Below are 18,225 nucleotides of genomic sequence, written 5' to 3'. Positions count from 1 at the left end.
TGATGTTAAATTAGAGTCCCTCGCCAGCCAAAGTCAGAAGCGTTGCAACATCCTACAGGTATCGGTATGATTACTTCAATCCTCCAATATATGATTGTCAGCCAGGCTGGAAGGATGTCATCACATTCTTTTTTCTTCGGCGGTGCAGCAGTATTATAATTCCAGCTCAAGTGTCACCCTTTAGCTGCTGCACTCGGGCGGCTGCTTTCGTCCGCTAAACGCGAAGGGTGAAATCACGGTGAATATTCAGGCTACAGAGGCGGAGCACTCACGGGACATTTTCAAATGGTTTATTAAAGCAAATGCATTTCGGCGTTTATGCCTTCCTCAGTGCTTGTCAACCGGCACTTACGCATTGTGTGTTTAAATACATCTGGGAATGATCCGATTGGAGGGGCACACAATCACCGCAAGTGAGGAAGGACTGTAGCAATTCATAGTTAATTCTATGTCTGCCATGTCTGCATATGTCCTAGCAGCCAGATGAAAACATATTGTTGGGCTTTAAAAGGTCACAGTCTTTCATAGACGATTTTCCAAGTGTAGATAACACTCACACGTTATGTTGCTCCAACAGCCCTTCCAAAATACTGCAGTCCCGGTGCCTTCAGATGTAAGTGCCGTGATGTTAAATTCGAGTCCCTCGCCAGCCAAAGTCAGAAGCGTTGCAACATCCTACAGGTATCGGTATGATTACTTCAATCCTCCAATATATGATTGTCAGCCAGGCTGGAAGGATGTCATCACATTCTTTTTTCTTCGGCGGTGCAGCAGTATTATAATTCCAGCTCAAGTGTCACCCTTTAGCTGCTGCACTCGGGCGGCTGCTTTCGTCCGCTAAACGCGAAGGGTGAAATCACGGTGAATATTCAGGCTACAGAGGCGGAGCACTCACGGGACATTTTCAAATGGTTTATTAAAGTAAATGCATTTCGGCGTTTATGCCTTCCTCAGTGCTTGTCAACCGGCACTTACGCATTGTGTGTTTAAATACATCTGGGAATGATCCGATTGGAGGGGCACACAATCACCGCAAGTGAGGAAGGACTGTAGCAATTCATAGTTAATTCTATGGCTGCCATGTCTGCATATGTCCTAGCAGCCAGATGAAAACATATTGTTGGGCTTTAAAAGGTCACAGTCTTTCATAGACGATTTTCCAAGTGTAGATAACACTCACACGTTATGTTGCTCCAACAGCCCTTCCAAAATACTGCAGTCCCGGTGCCTTCAGATGTAAGTGCCGTGATGTTAAATTCGAGTCCCTCGCCAGCCAAAGTCAGAAGCGTTGCAACATCCTACAGGTATCGGTATGATTACTTCAATCCTCCAATATATGATTGTCAGCCAGGCTGGAAGGATGTCATCACATTCTTTTTTCTTCGGCGGTGCAGCAGTATTATAATTCCAGCTCAAGTGTCACCCTTTAGCTGCTGCACTCGGGCGGGTGCTTTCGTCCGCTAAACGCGAAGGGTGAAATCACGGTGAATATTCAGGCTACAGAGGCGGAGCACTCACGGGACATTTTCAAATGGTTTATTAAAGCAAATGCATTTCGGCGTTTATGCCTTCCTCAGTGCTTGTCAACCGGCACTTACGCATTGTGTGTTTAAATACATCTGGAAATGATCCGATTGGAGGGGCACACAATCACCGCAAGTGAGGAAGGACTGTAGCAATTCATAGTTAATTCTATGGCTGCCATGTCTGCATATGTCCTAGCAGCCAGATGAAAACATATTGTTGGGCTTTAAAAGGTCACAGTCTTTCATAGACGATTTTCCAAGTGTAGAGAACACTCACACGTTATGTTGCTCCAACAGCCCTTCCAAAATACTGCAGTCCCGGTGCCTTCAGATGTAAGTGCCGTGATGTTAAATTCGAGTCCCTCGCCAGCCAAAGTCAGAAGCGTTGCAACATCCTACAGGTATCGGTATGATTACTTCAATCCTCCAATATATGATTGTCAGCCAGGCTGGAAGGATGTCATCACATTCTTTTTTCTTCGGCGGTGCAGCAGTATTATAATTCCAGCTCAAGTGTCACCCTTTAGCTGCTGCACTCGGGCGGGTGCTTTCGTCCGCTAAACGCGAAGGGTGAAATCACGGTGAATATTCAGGCTACAGAGGCGGAGCACTCACGGGACATTTTCAAATGGTTTATTAAAGCAAATGCATTTCGGCGTTTATGCCTTCCTCAGTGCTTGTCAACCGGCACTTACGCATTGTGTGTTTAAATACATCTGGGAATGATCCGATTGGAGGGGCACACAATCACCGCAAGTGAGGAAGGACTGTAGCAATTCATAGTTAATTCTATGGCTGCCATGTCTGCATATGTCCTAGCAGCCAGATGAAAACATATTGTTGGGCTTTAAAAGGTCACAGTCTTTCATAGACGATTTTCCAAGTGTAGATAACACTCACACGTTATGTTGCTCCAACAGCCCTTCCAAAATACTGCAGTCCCGGTGCCTTCAGATGTAAGTGCCGTGATGTTAAATTCGAGTCCCTCGCCAGCCAAAGTCAGAAGCGTTGCAACATCCTACAGGTATCGGTATGATTACTTCAATCCTCCAATATATGATTGTCAGCCAGGCTGGAAGGATGTCATCACATTCTTTTTTCTTCGGCGGTGCAGCAGTATTATAATTCCAGCTCAAGTGTCACCCTTTAGCTGCTGCACTCGGGCGGGTGCTTTCGTCCGCTAAACGCGAAGGGTGCAATCACGGTGAATATTCAGGCTACAGAGGCGGAGCACTCACGGGACATTTTCAAATGGTTTATTAAAGCAAATGCATTTCGGCGTTTATGCCTTCCTCAGTGCTTGTCAACCGGCACTTACGCATTGTGTGTTTAAATACATCTGGGAATGATCCGATTGGAGGGGCACACAATCACCGCAAGTGAGGAAGGACTGTAGCAATTCATAGTTAATTCTATGGCTGCCATGTCTGCATATGTCCCAGCAGCCAGATGAAAACATATTGTTGGGCTTTAAAAGGTCACAGTCTTTCATAGACGATTTTCCAAGTGTAGATAACACTCACACGTTATGTTGCTCCAACAGCCCTTCCAAAATACTGCAGTCCCGGTGCCTTCAGATGTAAGTGCCGTGATGTTAAATTCGAGTCCCTCGCCAGCCAAAGTCAGAAGCGTTGCAACATCCTACAGGTATCGGTATGATTACTTCAATCCTCCAATATATGATTGTCAGCCAGGCTGGAAGGATGTCATCACATTCTTTTTTCTTCGGCGGTGCAGCAGTATTATAATTCCAGCTCAAGTGTCACCCTTTAGCTGCTGCACTCGGGCGGGTGCTTTCGTCCGCTAAACGCGAAGGGTGAAATCACGGTGAATATTCAGGCTACAGAGGCGGAGCACTCACGGGACATTTTCAAATGGTTTATTAAAGCAAATGCATTTCGGCGTTTATGCCTTCCTCAGTGCTTGTCAACCGGCACTCACGCATTGTGTGTTTAAATACATCTGGGAATGATCCGATTGGAGGGGCACACAATCACCGCAAGTGAGGAAGGACTGTAGCAATTCATAGTTAATTCTATGGCTGCCATGTCTGCATATGTCCTAGCAGCCAGATGAAAACATATTGTTGGGCTTTAAAAGGTCACAGTCTTTCATAGACGATTTTCCAAGTGTAGATAACACTCACACGTTATGTTGCTCCAACAGCCCTTCCAAAATACTGCAGTCCCGGTGCCTTCAGATGTAAGTGCCGTGATGTTAAATTCGAGTCCCTCGCCAGCCAAAGTCAGAAGCGTTGCAACATCCTACAGGTATCGGTATGATTACTTCAATCCTCCAATATATGATTGTCAGCCAGGCTGGAAGGATGTCATCACATTCTTTTTTCTTCGGCGGTGCAGCAGTATTATAATTCCAGCTCAAGTGTCACCCTTTAGCTGCTGCACTCGGGCGGCTGCTTTCGTCCGCTAAACGCGAAGGGTGAAATCACAGTGAATATTCAGGCTACAGAGGCGGAGCACTCACGGGACATTTTCAAATGGTTTATTAAAGCAAATGCATTTCGGCGTTTATGCCTTCCTCAGTGCTTGTCAACCGGCACTTACGCATTGTGTGTTTAAATACATCTGGGAATGATCCGATTGGAGGGGCACACAATCACCGCAAGTGAGGAAGGACTGTAGCAATTCATAGTTAATTCTATGGCTGCCATGTCTGCATATGTCCTAGCAGCCAGATGAAAACATATTGTTGGGCTTTAAAAGGTCACAGTCTTTCATAGACGATTTTCCAAGTGTAGATAAAACTCACACGTTATGTTGCTCCAACAGCCCTTCCAAAATACTGCAGTCCCGGTGCCTTCAGATGTAAGTGCCGTGATGTTAAATTCGAGTCCCTCGCCAGCCAAAGTCAGAAGCGTTGCAACATCCTACAGGTATCGGTATGATTACTTCAATCCTCCAATATATGATTGTCAGCCAGGCTGGAAGGATGTCATCACATTCTTTTTTCTTCGGCGGTGCAGCAGTATTATAATTCCAGCTCAAGTGTCACCCTTTAGCTGCTGCACTCGGGCGGGTGCTTTCGTCCGCTAAACGCGAAGGGTGAAATCACGGTGAATATTCAGGCTACAGAGGCGGAGCACTCACGGGACATTTTCAAATGGTTTATTAAAGCAAATGCATTTCGGCGTTTATGCCTTCCTCAGTGCTTGTCAACCGGCACTTACGCATTGTGTGTTTAAATACATCTGGGAATGATCCGATTGGAGGGGCACACAATCACCGCAAGTGAGGAAGGACTGTAGCAATTCATAGTTAATTCTATGGCTGCCATGTCTGCATATGTCCTAGCAGCCAGATGAAAACATATTGTTGGGCTTTAAAAGGTCACAGTCTTTCATAGACGATTTTCCAAGTGTAGATAACACTCACACGTTATGTTGCTCCAACAGCCCTTCCAAAATACTGCAGTCCCGGTGCCTTCAGATGTAAGTGCCGTGATGTTAAATTCGAGTCCCTCGCCAGCCAAAGTCAGAAGCGTTGCAACATCCTACAGGTATCGGTATGATTACTTCAATCCTCCAATATATGATTGTCAGCCAGGCTGGAAGGATGTCATCACATTCTTTTTTCTTCGGCGGTGAAGCAGTATTATAATTCCAGCTCAAGTGTCACCCTTTAGCTGCTGCACTCGGGCGGGTGCTTTCGTCCGCTAAACGCGAAGGGTGAAATCACGGTGAATATTCAGGCTACAGAGGCGGAGCACTCACGGGACATTTTCAAATGGTTTATTAAAGCAAATGCATTTCGGCGTTTATGCCTTCCTCAGTGCTTGTCAACCGGCACTTACGCATTGTGTGTTTAAATACATCTGGGAATGATCCGATTGGAGGGGCACACAATCACCGCAAGTGAGGAAGGACTGTAGCAATTCATAGTTAATTCTATGGCTGCCATGTCTGCATATGTCCTAGCAGCCAGATGAAAACATATTGTTGGGCTTTAAAAGGTCACAGTCTTTCATAGACGATTTTCCAAGTGTAGATAACACTCACACGTTATGTTGCTCCAACAGCCCTTCCAAAATACTGCAGTCCCGGTGCCTTCAGATGTAGATGTAGATGTAGGCTGCACTGCCGAAGAAAAAAGAATGTGATGACATCCTTCCAGCCTGGCTGACAATCATATATTGGAGGATTGAAGTAATCATACCGATACCTGTAGGATGTTGCAACGCTTCTGACTTTGGCTGGCGAGGGACTCGAATTTAACATCACGGCACTTACATCTGAAGGCACCGGGACTGCAGTATTTTGGAAGGGCTGTTGGAGCAACATAACGTGTGAGTGTTATCTACACTTGTGTTAGACGGCGACCTCAGAGGAGCCCGGAAAGGGGGTCCTGACTACCCTGAGACCCACCCTCAAAGTATCGTAGCCGGGCACTGGCGGGAGACTCCTCAGGAGGAGAAATCTCGTATCAAGGATCGTACTTCTTGCACCCCACGACACAGAAACACCACACCGTGTGTCCTTAGGAATCAATCTTTATCAAACAGGTTAGCACTGCAAATATGTACAAGGAGAGCACGGGCTCAATGAGTCTCGGAAGGGATAGGGGGTAGCGGGACAGTCTCAGGTAAAAAGGTTCAAGGCAAGGATGTACCCGGCGCACAGCTCACAATCCTCGAGCTGGGGGGTAGGCTGGTTGTCCTGGGGTCCGGCGGGACCGGTGGAGTCTGTGGAAGCCGCGAGTCACTCAGCGGGCTCAGGTGCTAGTTCGGAGGTCTGACGATCTTCGGGGAGCCGCGAGTCACTCAGCATGGCTCAGGTACAAGTTCGGAGGTCTTACGATCTTCAGGGAGCCGCGAGTCACTCAGCAGGGCTCAGGTACGAGTTCGGAGGTCTTACGATCTTCAGGGAGCCGCGAGTCACTCAGCAGGGCTCAGGTACAGTTCGGAGGTCTTACGATCTTCAGGGAGCCGCGAGTCACTCAGCAGGGCTCAGGTGGTTCTAAGTTCCAGGAGCCGCGACCGCGTCAGCAGGCTCTCGTTGTTCCAGCGTCGAATCTGCCGGACAGTCCCCGAGCACCCCTTGTTATAGGTCGACCCCTCTTTGATGTCCGGAGTCTGTGCAGGCAGGGGTCTTGTCACCTGGGGGTCGCTTGTCGGGGTTTCCTGCCATTGTCTTGTGATCTTTTCAGGGCCGGGTCGGGAGGAGTCCCAGACACCCAGCAGGCGTGGAGCCAGCTCTCAGGGAGGCCGGAGGGCCGATCGAAACCCATCGTCCCAGGGGAGTTCAGAGGTGCGACAGAAACTGCTCCTCCCTCTCTCATCCTCTGGAAGCGTGATGTCCTCCAGCCAGAGTGGCGCCTCTAGGCCTGGGTCGCGCTGGGGCCGGGCGGCCATCTTGGTGCATGAAGAGGGCATGCGGGCCCGGGGTGGCCGAAGGGGGAGAGGCCATGGACGAGGATGTCCGGGTCGGGTGCGTGTGTTCTGGTGGAAAGGATCGGTTAGGCCGTGAGCTCGGGGCTGCAGGTACCAGGTGAGGTGGTGCGGGGACCAGTAGAGCCATGCTACGAGGCCGGGTCCAACACGCGTCCCCCCTAGCTGAAAGCCGGAGAGAACTGCCCATCATCTTGGGGGGTTCTCTTCGCTGAGGCGGAAGAACCGGGAGAGGCCGTCAGCGTTGGCGTGGTCCGTACCAGGGCGATGTTCTACGGTGAAATCCATCCCCTGGAGGGAGATTGACCACCGCAGTAGCTTGGGGTTTTCTCCCCGCATCTGCATGAGCCATCGCAAGGGCCGATGGTCGGTTTGGACTTTGAAATGGGTGCCGAACAGGTAGGCGTAGTTTCTTGAGTGCCCAGACCACGGCAAAGGCTTCGCGCTCAATGGTGCTCCATCGCTGTTCTCTGGGCAATAGCCGCCGGCTGAGGAAGGCGACGGGCTGGTCTAGGCCTTGGTCATTCACCTGGGACAGGACGGCCCCAATGCCATGCTCGGAGGCATCGGTTTGGACTACAAACTCCCTGGAGTAGTCGGGAGCCTGGAGGACGGGGGCCGTGCACATGGCCTTCTTTAGGGCATCAAACGCCTCCTGGCAGGCGGTCGTCCACTGCACCTTCTTTGGCTGTTTTTTGGATGTGAGTTCTGTGAGGGGGCCGACAAGGCTGCCATACCCCTTGATGAATCTTCGGTAGTAGCCAGTGAGGCCCAGAAAGGCTCGGACCTCCGTTTGGGTGGTGGGGGGTTCCCAGGCCACGATGGCGTCGATCTTCGGCTGTAGAGGGGCGACCTGGCCACTCCCGACCTGGTGCCCCAGGTAGACTACTGATCCTTGCCCAATTTGGCACTTGCTGGCTTTTATGGTGAGGCCTGCCTGGCGCAGGGCGGTTAGCACCCTCCGGAGGTGCTGGAGGTGCTCACTCCATTCGGAACTGAAAACGGCGATGTCGTCTAGATAGGCCGCGCTGAACTGTTCCAGCCCGGCCAGGACTCTATTCACCAGTCGCTGGAAGGTGGCCGGGGCATTTTTCATTCCGAAGGGCATTACGCGGAAGCGGTAATGCCCATCTGGGGTGGAGAAGGCGGACCGCTCCTTGGCTCCCTCGGTGAGCGCAATCTGCCAGTATCCGCAGGTGAGGTCGAAGGTGCTGAGGAACCGGGCTGCCCCGAGTCGGTCAATGAGCTCGTCGGCTCGTGGAATGGGGTGGGCATCGGCTCGGGTGACGTCATTGAGCCCCCGGTAGTCCACACAGAACCGGAGCTCGGGGGCGACACCGGGGGCCGCTGCCTTCGGGACCAGGACCACGGGGCTGGCCCAGGGACTGTCAGATGGCTCGATCACCCCCATGGTCAACATCTTTGAGACTTCAGCTTGAATGCAGGACCGGACCCGGTCTGGGACCCGGTATGCTCGGTGTCTCACCGGCGGGCTGTCCCCGGTGTCCACGTCATGGACACACCAGTCGGTGACTCGGGGGATCAGGGAGAAGAGGTCGGCAAATTGTCCTAGTAGCTGGCGGCAGTCCTCTTGTTGCTGGGCAGTGAGAGCTGGGGAGAGGTTCACTCCCTCCACGGAGCCATCCTGCTCCTTGACACACAGGAGGTCCGGGAGGGGATCGGACTCATCTTCGGCCCCGTCATCGGTGGCCAGCAGGAGGCTTAGTTCTGTCCGCACGAAGTGAGGCTTGAGGCGGTTCACGTGAAGGACCCGAAGGGGATCCCGAGGCGACTGGACGTCCACCAAGTATGTGACTTGACTCTTTCGCTCAATCACTTTGTAGGGCCCGGTCCACCTGTCCTGGAGGGCGCCTGGCTTCACCGGGGCCATGACCCATACTTGTTGGCCCGGCTGGAACTCGACCAGAGTGGCATTCTGGTCGTACCAGCGCTTCATCTCTTCTTGGCTTGTCTCTAGGTTGGCCTCGGCCAGTGCTCGGAACTTCCTGGTCTGGTTCCGGAGGGTCAGAACATAGTGGAACACATCTCGTGGGGTGGTCTGGGGTGCCGCCTCCCACCCTTCCTTAACCAAGCTGAGGGGACCTCGGACGGGGTGTCCATAGAGCAACTCAAACGGGCTGAACCCTAGGGACTTCTGGGGGACCTCTCGGTAAGCGAACAAGAGGCAGGGGAGCAGGACGTCCCACTTACGCCGGAGGGGCTCTTCTAGGCCGGTGATCATCCCTTTCAGAGTCCTGTTAAACCTCTCTACTAGGCCGTTCCCTTGGGGATGGTACGGGGTGGTGAATTTGTAGGACACTCCACATTGTTGCCACAGGGACGTCATGTACTTCGAGATAAAATTAGTGCCGCGATCGCTCACGACCTCGCGGGGAAAACCTACCCGGGAAAAGATCCCCATCAGGGCCCGGCCCACTACGGGGGCCGTGACGGTGCGTAGGGGGATCGCCTCAGGGTATCGGGTGGCGTGATCCACCAGGACCAGGATGAAACGGTGACCTTGGGAGGTGGGGGGGTCCAGTGGCCCCACGATGTCGATCCCGACTCGTTCGAAGGGGGTACTGACGACCGGGAAGGGTTGGAGGGGAGCCTTGCGCTTCCCCCCACTCTTCCCACTAGCTTGGCACGTGGGACAGGACTTGCAGTGGGCCTCTACAGCTGCTCTCATTCTAGGCCAGTAAAAATGGGTCACAAGACGGCTGTAGGTCTTGTCTTGACCCAGGTGGCCGGCGAGGGGGACGTCGTGGGCTAAGCCCAGGAGGAAGTCTCGGAAGCGGAGGGGTACCACCAGCACCCGTCCGGATCCCAGCTCCACCGACTTCTGCTCACTGTATAAAATGTTATTCTCCCAATAAATTCGGTGCGTTCCAGTTTGGTCGCCTGCGGCTTGGCCCTCGGCCTGGCGCCGTAGTCCGACCAGGGAAGGACAAGTGGCTTGCTCCCGGCAAAACTCCTCCCGGGTGGGCCCGCCCTCGTGGCGCCATTGGGCTAACTCGGGTAGATCGCCCAACTCGGGGACCGGGCAGTGTCGGACAGGGAGGGTTCGTCGCTGGCGACGGGCCCTTCCGATGGGGGGACGGGAGGACCCTCGGTGGTTACTGCTCTGACTTCTTCGGTCGGGTCGTCTTCGACTTCTCCCAGGGGGGGAAGTCGAGCTGACATAGATCGGGTGGTGGCGCACACCCACTCGGGGAGCCCCATCATCTCTAGGTGGGCCTTGCGCTCGACGTGCTTCCAGGGAGAACTCTCCAGGTCGTTCCCTAAGAGGCAGTCGACCGGCTGGGAGGTTCTTACGGCCACCCTCAGTTTACCATCACTCCACCCCACTCAAACGGCACCAGAGCTACCTGACACATACTCTCTCTATTATCTGCGGAAATTACCGGGCAAAAGACGTTGGGGAGGATCTGCTCCTCGGGGACTAAGTGCCTGAGGACACCGGTGATGCTGTCCCCGGTGTCCCGCAGGGCCTCTATTTGGTGGCCATTGATCTTGACGAGCTGCCCGTATTTCTTCGTGTTGGAGGGCAGGAGGCTACCAGGGACCATCTCCCTATCTCCCAGGGATACTAGGGCCATGGCTGCGGGTTCCCACTCCCCGGTTTCCTCAACCTCCTCCCCCAGATCTATGTTGGCTATCTGTCTTGCAGGGGTGTTTTGGGTGGCCATGGGGCATTCTGGGTCATTGGCGTAGTGCCCGGGCTTCTGGCAACGGAAACAAGTGACGGTTACCCTGTGTCCCCGTCTCCCGGGGGGTCCGGTTACTGGTGGGGGGGGCGCTGGGAAAGGTGGAGGTTGGGTCTTTGGGGGGCTAGGCTGGGACTCTCTCTGGCCTCCCTGGTTCCCCCCTCCTCTCTGGCGGAGTGGTCCCTGACTGGCTCGGGGGTATTCTCCTACCATGCCCCGGGTGACCCGGGTGTTGGTCCAGCGGTCTGCTTCCACCGCCAGCTTCCTGGGATCGGTGAGTTTGCTGTCAAGCAGATGCTGGCGTAGTTCCACAAAGCAGTTCGCAGCCAGGTGTTCCCACAACAGGAGGTCGGTGAGTTCCTCAAGGGTGGTGACTTTGCTGCCCTTGACCCACCCATCGAAGGCCCGACTAAAAAAGTTTACATATTCCACCCAGGTGGTGCCCGGGATTTTCCTGCAGTCCCGGAATCGCTGACAGTACATCTCGGGGGTGAGACCGTACCTTGTGAGTAGAGCCTCTTTCATGTGGCTGTAGGAGGTCTGCAGAGAGAGGGGTAGGTCGAGCAGGGTGTCTCTTCCTTCGCTCAGAAACCGTCCCCACAACCCTGCCCCCCAGTCCTTCTGCGGGACCCGATGGGAGGTCATGGCGACCTCGTAGGCCCTGAACCATTGTTGAATGTCATCGTTTTTATAATATTCCTTGACCACGTCCTTGGGGATGTGGACCTTCTGCTCCGCTGGGGAGGTCGCCTCTCGGTTTCCCGGGGGCCTCCCTTCCTCGCTTCTGGCCTTGAGCTCGATTTCTTTCAAGCTGCGTTCGTGCTCTAGTTGGAGCTTCCTTCCTTCGCGTTCCCGTTGGAGCTTCTTCTCTTCTAGCTCGCCTTGCACGCGCATTTGCTCTACTGCTAGCTTTTTCTCCGCTAACTTTAATTCGCCTTCAATTTTGAGTTTAGCTAACTCGAGTTCGTGATTGCGGCTTCTCTCTCTGTCCGCGAGTTCTTCCGGGGATAGGCCCCCGTCTGGTACGATGCCTCGCACCTGATTGCTGCTGCTTTCGCCTTGGGGGGGTTCGGCCTCGTCGGGGCGCTCCCCTGTGTCTTCCGGGCGGGAGGCCCCGGCATCCACCCAGGCTTTCAGTGCTTTCTGCAAATCTTCCTTGGTGTTGAGACCGGTGGTAGCGATTCTAAGTTCTTTGCAGAATTGCTTTAGTTCTTTGTGTGTGTATTCTTCTAGTTGTTCCACCTGGAACACCCTGCTGGCGCTGGTTTCTGCGGGGATCATGGCGTTTCCTTCTGCCATCTTTGTCGGTAGTGCGTCCGTCGTTCACGGTACGATCTCTCGGTGATGGGCCCGAATCCCGTCGCTTGCCACCAAGGTTAGACGGCGACCTCAGAGGAGCCCGGAAAGGGGATCCTGACTACCCTGAGACCCACCCTCAAAGTATCGTAGCCGGGCACTGGCGGGAGACTCCTCAGGAGGAGAAATCTCGTATCGAGGATCGTACTTCTGGCACCCCACGACACAGAAACACCACACCGTGTGTCCTTAGGAATCAATCTTTATCAAACAGGTTAGCACTGCAAATATGTACAAGGAGAGCACGGGCTCAATGAGTCTCGGAAGGGATAGGGGGTAGCGGGACAGTCTCAGGTAAAAAGGTTCAAGGCAAGGACGTACCCGGCGCACAGCTCACAATCCTCGAGCTGGGCGGTAGGCTGGTTGTCGTGGGGTCCGGCGGGACCGGTGGAGTCTGTGGAAGCCGCGAGTCACTCAGCGGGCTCAGGTGCTAGTTCGGAGGTCTTACGATCTTCAGGGAGCCACGAGTCACTCAGCAAGGCTCAAGCACAAGTTCGGAGGTCTGACGATCTTCGGGGAGCCGCGAGTCACTCAGCAGGGCTCAGGTACAAGTTCGGAGGTCTTACGATCTTCAGGGAGCCGCGAGTCACTCAGCAGGGCTCAGGTACGAGTTCGGAGGTCTTACGATCTTCAGGGAGCCGCGAGTCACTCAGCAGGGCTCAGGTACAGTTCGGAGGTCTTACGATCTTCAGGGAGCCGCGAGTCACTCAGCAGGGCTCAGGTGGTTCTAAGTTCCAGGAGCCGCGACCGCGTCAGCAGGCTCTCGTTGTTCCAGCGTCGAATCTGCCGGACAGTCCCCGAGCACCCCTTGTTATAGGTCGACCCCTCTTTGATGTCCGGAGTCTGTGCAGGCAGGGGTCTTGTCACCTGGGGGTCGCTTGTCGGGGTTTCCTGCCATTGTCTTGTGATCTTTTCAGGGCCGGGTCGGGAGGAGTCCCAGACACCCAGCAGGCGTGGAGCCAGCTCTCAGGGAGGCCGGAGGGCCGATCGAAACCCATCGTCCCAGGGGAGTTCAGAGGTGCGACAGAAACTGCTCCTCCCTCTCTCATCCTCTGGAAGCGTGATGTCCTCCAGCCGGAGTGGCGCCTCTAGGCCCGGGTCGCGCTGGGGCCGGGCGGCCATCTTGGTGCATGAAGTGGGCACGCGGGCCCGGGGTGGCCGAAGGGGGAGAGGCCATGGACGAGGATGTCCGGGTCGGGTGCGTGTGTTCTGGTGGAAAGGATCGGTTAGGCCGTGAGCTCGGGGCTGCAGGTACCAGGTGAGGTGGTGCGGGGACCAGTAGAGCCATGCTACGAGGCCGGGTCCAACAACTTGGAAAATCGTCTATGAAAGACTGTGACCTTTTAAAGCCCAACAATATGTTTTCATCTGGCTGCTAGGACATATGCAGACATGGCAGCCATAGAATTAACTATGAATTGCTACAGTCCTTCCTCACTTGCGGTGATTGTGTGCCCCTCCAATCGGATCATTCCCAGATGTATTTAAACACACAATGCGTAAGTGCCGGTTGACAAGCACTGAGGAAGGCATAAACGCCGAAATGCATTTGCTTTAATAAACCATTTGAAAATGTCCCGTGAGTGCTCCGCCTCTGTAGCCTGAATATTCACCGTGATTTCACCCTTCGCGTTTAGCGGACGAAAGCCCCCGCCCGAGTGCAGCAGCTAAAGGGTGACACTTGAGCTGGAAATATATATATTATATAATTTCATATATATATATATATATATATATATATATATATATATATATATATATATATATATATATATATAAATATATGAAATTTGGGGGACAGCTGCTACTACTAAAGTTTTTACTTACCTGAAACTGCATGAACCAGAATGCAATGCGTGCACACGCCCCCAAAGGGCGGGACTATTCACTCAAGTGCTGACAAAAAATGAAACACAGCTGGTCCTTCCTCCACAAGCCCGCCAGTGACCAAGGGAGAATTACTCCAGAAACGCGTTTGGCAAACAGGCTTTGAAGACATGATGCTGTACAAAGTGCGCTGGGTTTTGCCGCAGCTTCCTGAATAAAGTTGGCAAAAAGGAACATCGTGTGTGGCACTTCACTGTTTGAGCAGCTTCATATGGATATATATATATATATATATATATATATATATATATATATATATTAAAAACAGAAAGGCTTTCAAATTTGCGCGCGACAAAAGAGACTATGAACTCGGACAAGTGTTCACATTCGCGCGCAAATATGATTATTTGAGAAAATCCAGAGACAGTCGCAAGGAACCTATTGACAATGCATCTCAGGCCACAACAGCCAATGCGAATGCCTCCACGTCCGACCTCAGTTCTCTCGTAAGCGATTCAGACTCCAATTTCAGTGGTGATTCCTCCAGCACTAACAAAGAAGATTTAGGGCATTTGACTTATGCCGAGGAGATTGATTTTTTAGCCGAGGACCGCAAAAAATCATTGAGATCTCGGAACACCACGGCGCAACCACACAGACAAGAAACCAGCGCAGAAGAGAGAGGCGCAAATGCGCCAAGAGGCAGAGGAAGGGGGCAGCAGAGGAAGAGATGGCAACAGCGCTAACATCAGCGGACCGCACCATCATTAATTTAACGGATGTGGAGCTCAGCAATGCAGAAAAACAATTGCTAGCGCTAGGTCTCAGTTTCTGTCCTGAAAGTAACTTTAATTACAGTTCCACAAGAATCGATGTTTTCAAATTTATACGTAAACTTAAACTTACCAAGTACTATACCATCAAAAAACAAGTCAACACCAACGATGCCAGCAATGAAACCACTAAAAAAAGCAAAGAAAAAACCAACAATGTTTTAGTCACTAAGCAAAAAACAACGAAAGAAACTAGGAGAGAAAAAACTACAAGTGCACCAGAACCACTGCAAAGTCAAGAGCCATCCAGCCTAGCTACCAACCAATGCGAGAACCTCGTGGCTGGTGATCTTTTATTGTTGAAAACTTTCCATTCACTGAGTGATAACAATGATAACCTCGGTAATCACAGTATCAACACACAAGAACTGACGGACATAGAAGGTATCAACATCTCTCTTCCTGGTCTAAGTCCTTTTAAACCTACCTCCACATTTGTTCCTATTATGCCCCGCGACGCGGTAGATATTTTTCACGACAGGATTGTTGAAGAATTAAAGAAAATCCACACAACTAGAAGCAAGCAAAATCAGAAGGGATTTTACTCTAAACATCAACCACGTGCCTATTTCCAATTGATGAAAAAACTCAGCACTAATCATGAAATCATCATCAATAAGAGCGATAAAGGTGGAAATATAGTGCTGTGGGGCACAAAGGAATATAAAGCTGAAGCCTACCGACATCTTAACGATAAGGATTGTTACCGCAGAACCAATACAACTGAGTTCAACAAAATTAGTAAAAACTACAAAGATGACCTCACGATGTGGAGACGAGATAATCTGATCAGCAAGGATGAATTCAATTTCCTTCACAACCCGTTTCCAGTTCTTTCAACCATGTATTTCATACCCAAAGTTCACAAAGGCATCAATCCGGTACAAGGTAGACCAATCATCTCGGCCAAGAAAAGCATTTTTGAAAACACTTCTCGTTATATTGATTATTATTTGCAGGACTTTGTTACTCAACTACCAACATATCTACGTGATAGCAAAGATTTTCTGTGCAAACTCAACAATGAGAGTTGGTCCTCAGAATACTGTTTCATAACATTGGACATTTCTTCACTCTACACCAGTATCCGGCACACAGATGGAATTCAAGCCATTGAATTTTTTCTCAGTAAAAGACCCATTGAACTTTATTCACACAACAAGATGTTGATTTCTATGATCCGTTGGTGTTTGTTTAACAACATTTTTACTTTTGATGGTATTTTGTTTCAACAATTGCAGGGAGTTGCGATGGGGGCATGCTTCTCCCCTAGCTACGCGTGTTTACACGTGGGCTGGTGGGAGGAGCATGTCCTACAGCAAGAACACAGGTCCCTGTGGAGCAAACATGTCATTAGGTGGTGGCGTTATATCGATGACATTTTTGTCATTTGGCATGGTACACATGATGAGGCTGAGGATTTTGTTAACAAAATCAACTTGAACACCATCAATCTACAATTCACAGCCAACATTAACAATTTAGTCTGCAACTTTCTTGACATCAAAGTGTACATTGAGAACGATCACATACAAACATGTTTGTATCGTAAACCATCAGCAGGCAACAGTATTTTACATGCCAAAAGCTTCCATCCGGCCCACACCATCACTAGTCTCCCATACGGCGAATATCTCCGTATTCGCCGAGCTTGCAGCGACCCCAATGACTTGATCCAACATCAAAACGAGGCCACACAGAGGTTCTTAGAGAGAGGATACAATCCCCACAAACTCAAATCAGCTAGAGACAAGGCCAACAGTATAGACAGATTATCTTTAATCAACAACACGTTGCTTACTTCTGACACATCCTCAGCTAATCCAACAGATGATTCCCAGTGCGACCAAGTGACTTGTAGGCTCATTACCGCATACAGCAGACAGGCTAAACAAATCAAGTCCATTATCAATAGACAATGGCCTATTGTTTTGACAGATTCCACGCTCAAACAAGTACTCCCGATGAGGCCTACCATTACTTTCCGGAAGGCGTTTTCTATGCACAACGACTTAGTGAGATCCAGTCCTGAAGTTACATCTAAAGCCAGTTGGTTATCTCCCAAATCTGGATTTTACAGGTGCAGTTCCTGCCGCGCCTGTAAATTTGGAATCAATACAAATAGCTACACCACGGCATTTTCGACGGAAAGTATTCCCATTAAAGGGCACTACTCCTGTAGAACGGAGTATGCAGTCTACATGTTAGAATGCACCTGCGGACTGAAATATATCGGCAGCACCAAATTACCGGTGCATGCTCGCATTCTCCAACATTTGCGAGCAATCGTCAATTCAGATCCCGCTTATCCGGTGGCAAGACACTTTAAAATGACACATGCCAACAATCTCAATTGTCTTAAATATTGCGTTCTGGACTGCATACCCAATCTAAAAAGAGGAGGGAATCGCGAAAAGCAATTGCGCCAATTGGAGTCTCGCTACATCATCGAGCTTGACACCAAAAGCCCTCATGGTCTCAATATTGGGGAGGACATGCACCATTTTTTGTAAGCAATGCCAGGCCAATCCATGAGATTTGGACACCAGTCAGTAGTTGGGCCATTCCATCTTAACTGTTCCATCCAGGTCCCAGAGTGTCTATTACTGTTAATCACTGACATATTCCTTCTACATGCCCATGGTGAATCTGTCACTATCATACAGGCCTATAACCTCTGACGATGTGTTTGAGTATTAACATATGACTGTTCAATCATCTACTTTGACATTGTAAAATTATGCAAACAGTCGTCCACTTCCTTCGGGAGTTGGAATTGACTAACACCACTTTCTGGGTTGTTTTTTAAGGGGGATCCCTTGTTCAGCATCAGGTATTTATACCTTCTGTGTGGACACAATGTTCGTTAATCCCTCTCCATTATGGAGTAGGTGATTTTTCGGCTGTACTGTATTCAATTTTTTAACCACTAGCACTTAACACTTTACTACATTGGCACCTTAGCACTGAGCACTGTTTATTACTTCAGCATACTAATTGTGGCACTTTCGTGCACATAACTTACAATTTGGATTTAACCACTTATATGAAATGTTCCAAGGATGTTGTCTTGGTTGACCATCTTCAGATTATCAGCATACCTGCTTACAGCTGCTAAAAGGTTATTCTACCAGTGGAGTTACTAGACCTGTTTTCATTTGAGTATTTGTACCCAGTAACTACAACTGCCAGTTTTATTTAACAAATACCTTTGAATTGTTGTGTATATTTTTTGCATTTGTGCCAATTTGGCAGTTTTTCAGGCCAATAGACTAACTGCATACAATAATAACTCCTTATCTTGACAGATTGAATATTCACGCGCAGCTGACTATGCAGGTAATGCACATGGTCCGCACAGACAACGTGTCAGCAGAAACTCTTTCCCATTTTGTTGACAGTTTTTAAGTTCAAATTTATAATGTAGCAGAAGTATTTATTGTGATTTTTTCAACAATGTGACATCGAGTGGGGAATTTCATGAATTTACACGCAATAGTGTTTCTTCTATTTCCTTAGTTATGCTTTCAGATTGTTTTCAGGTGCTAGTGGGTGATTTCACTTTAAATGTAT

The sequence above is a fragment of the Triturus cristatus genome, chromosome 2_2 (genome assembly GCF_964204655.1).
Source record: "Triturus cristatus chromosome 2_2, aTriCri1.1, whole genome shotgun sequence".
Taxonomy (NCBI): Eukaryota; Metazoa; Chordata; class Amphibia; order Caudata; family Salamandridae; genus Triturus; species Triturus cristatus.
The sequence above is the reverse complement of the archived record's forward strand: the minus strand, read 5'-3'. Positions refer to the sequence as shown.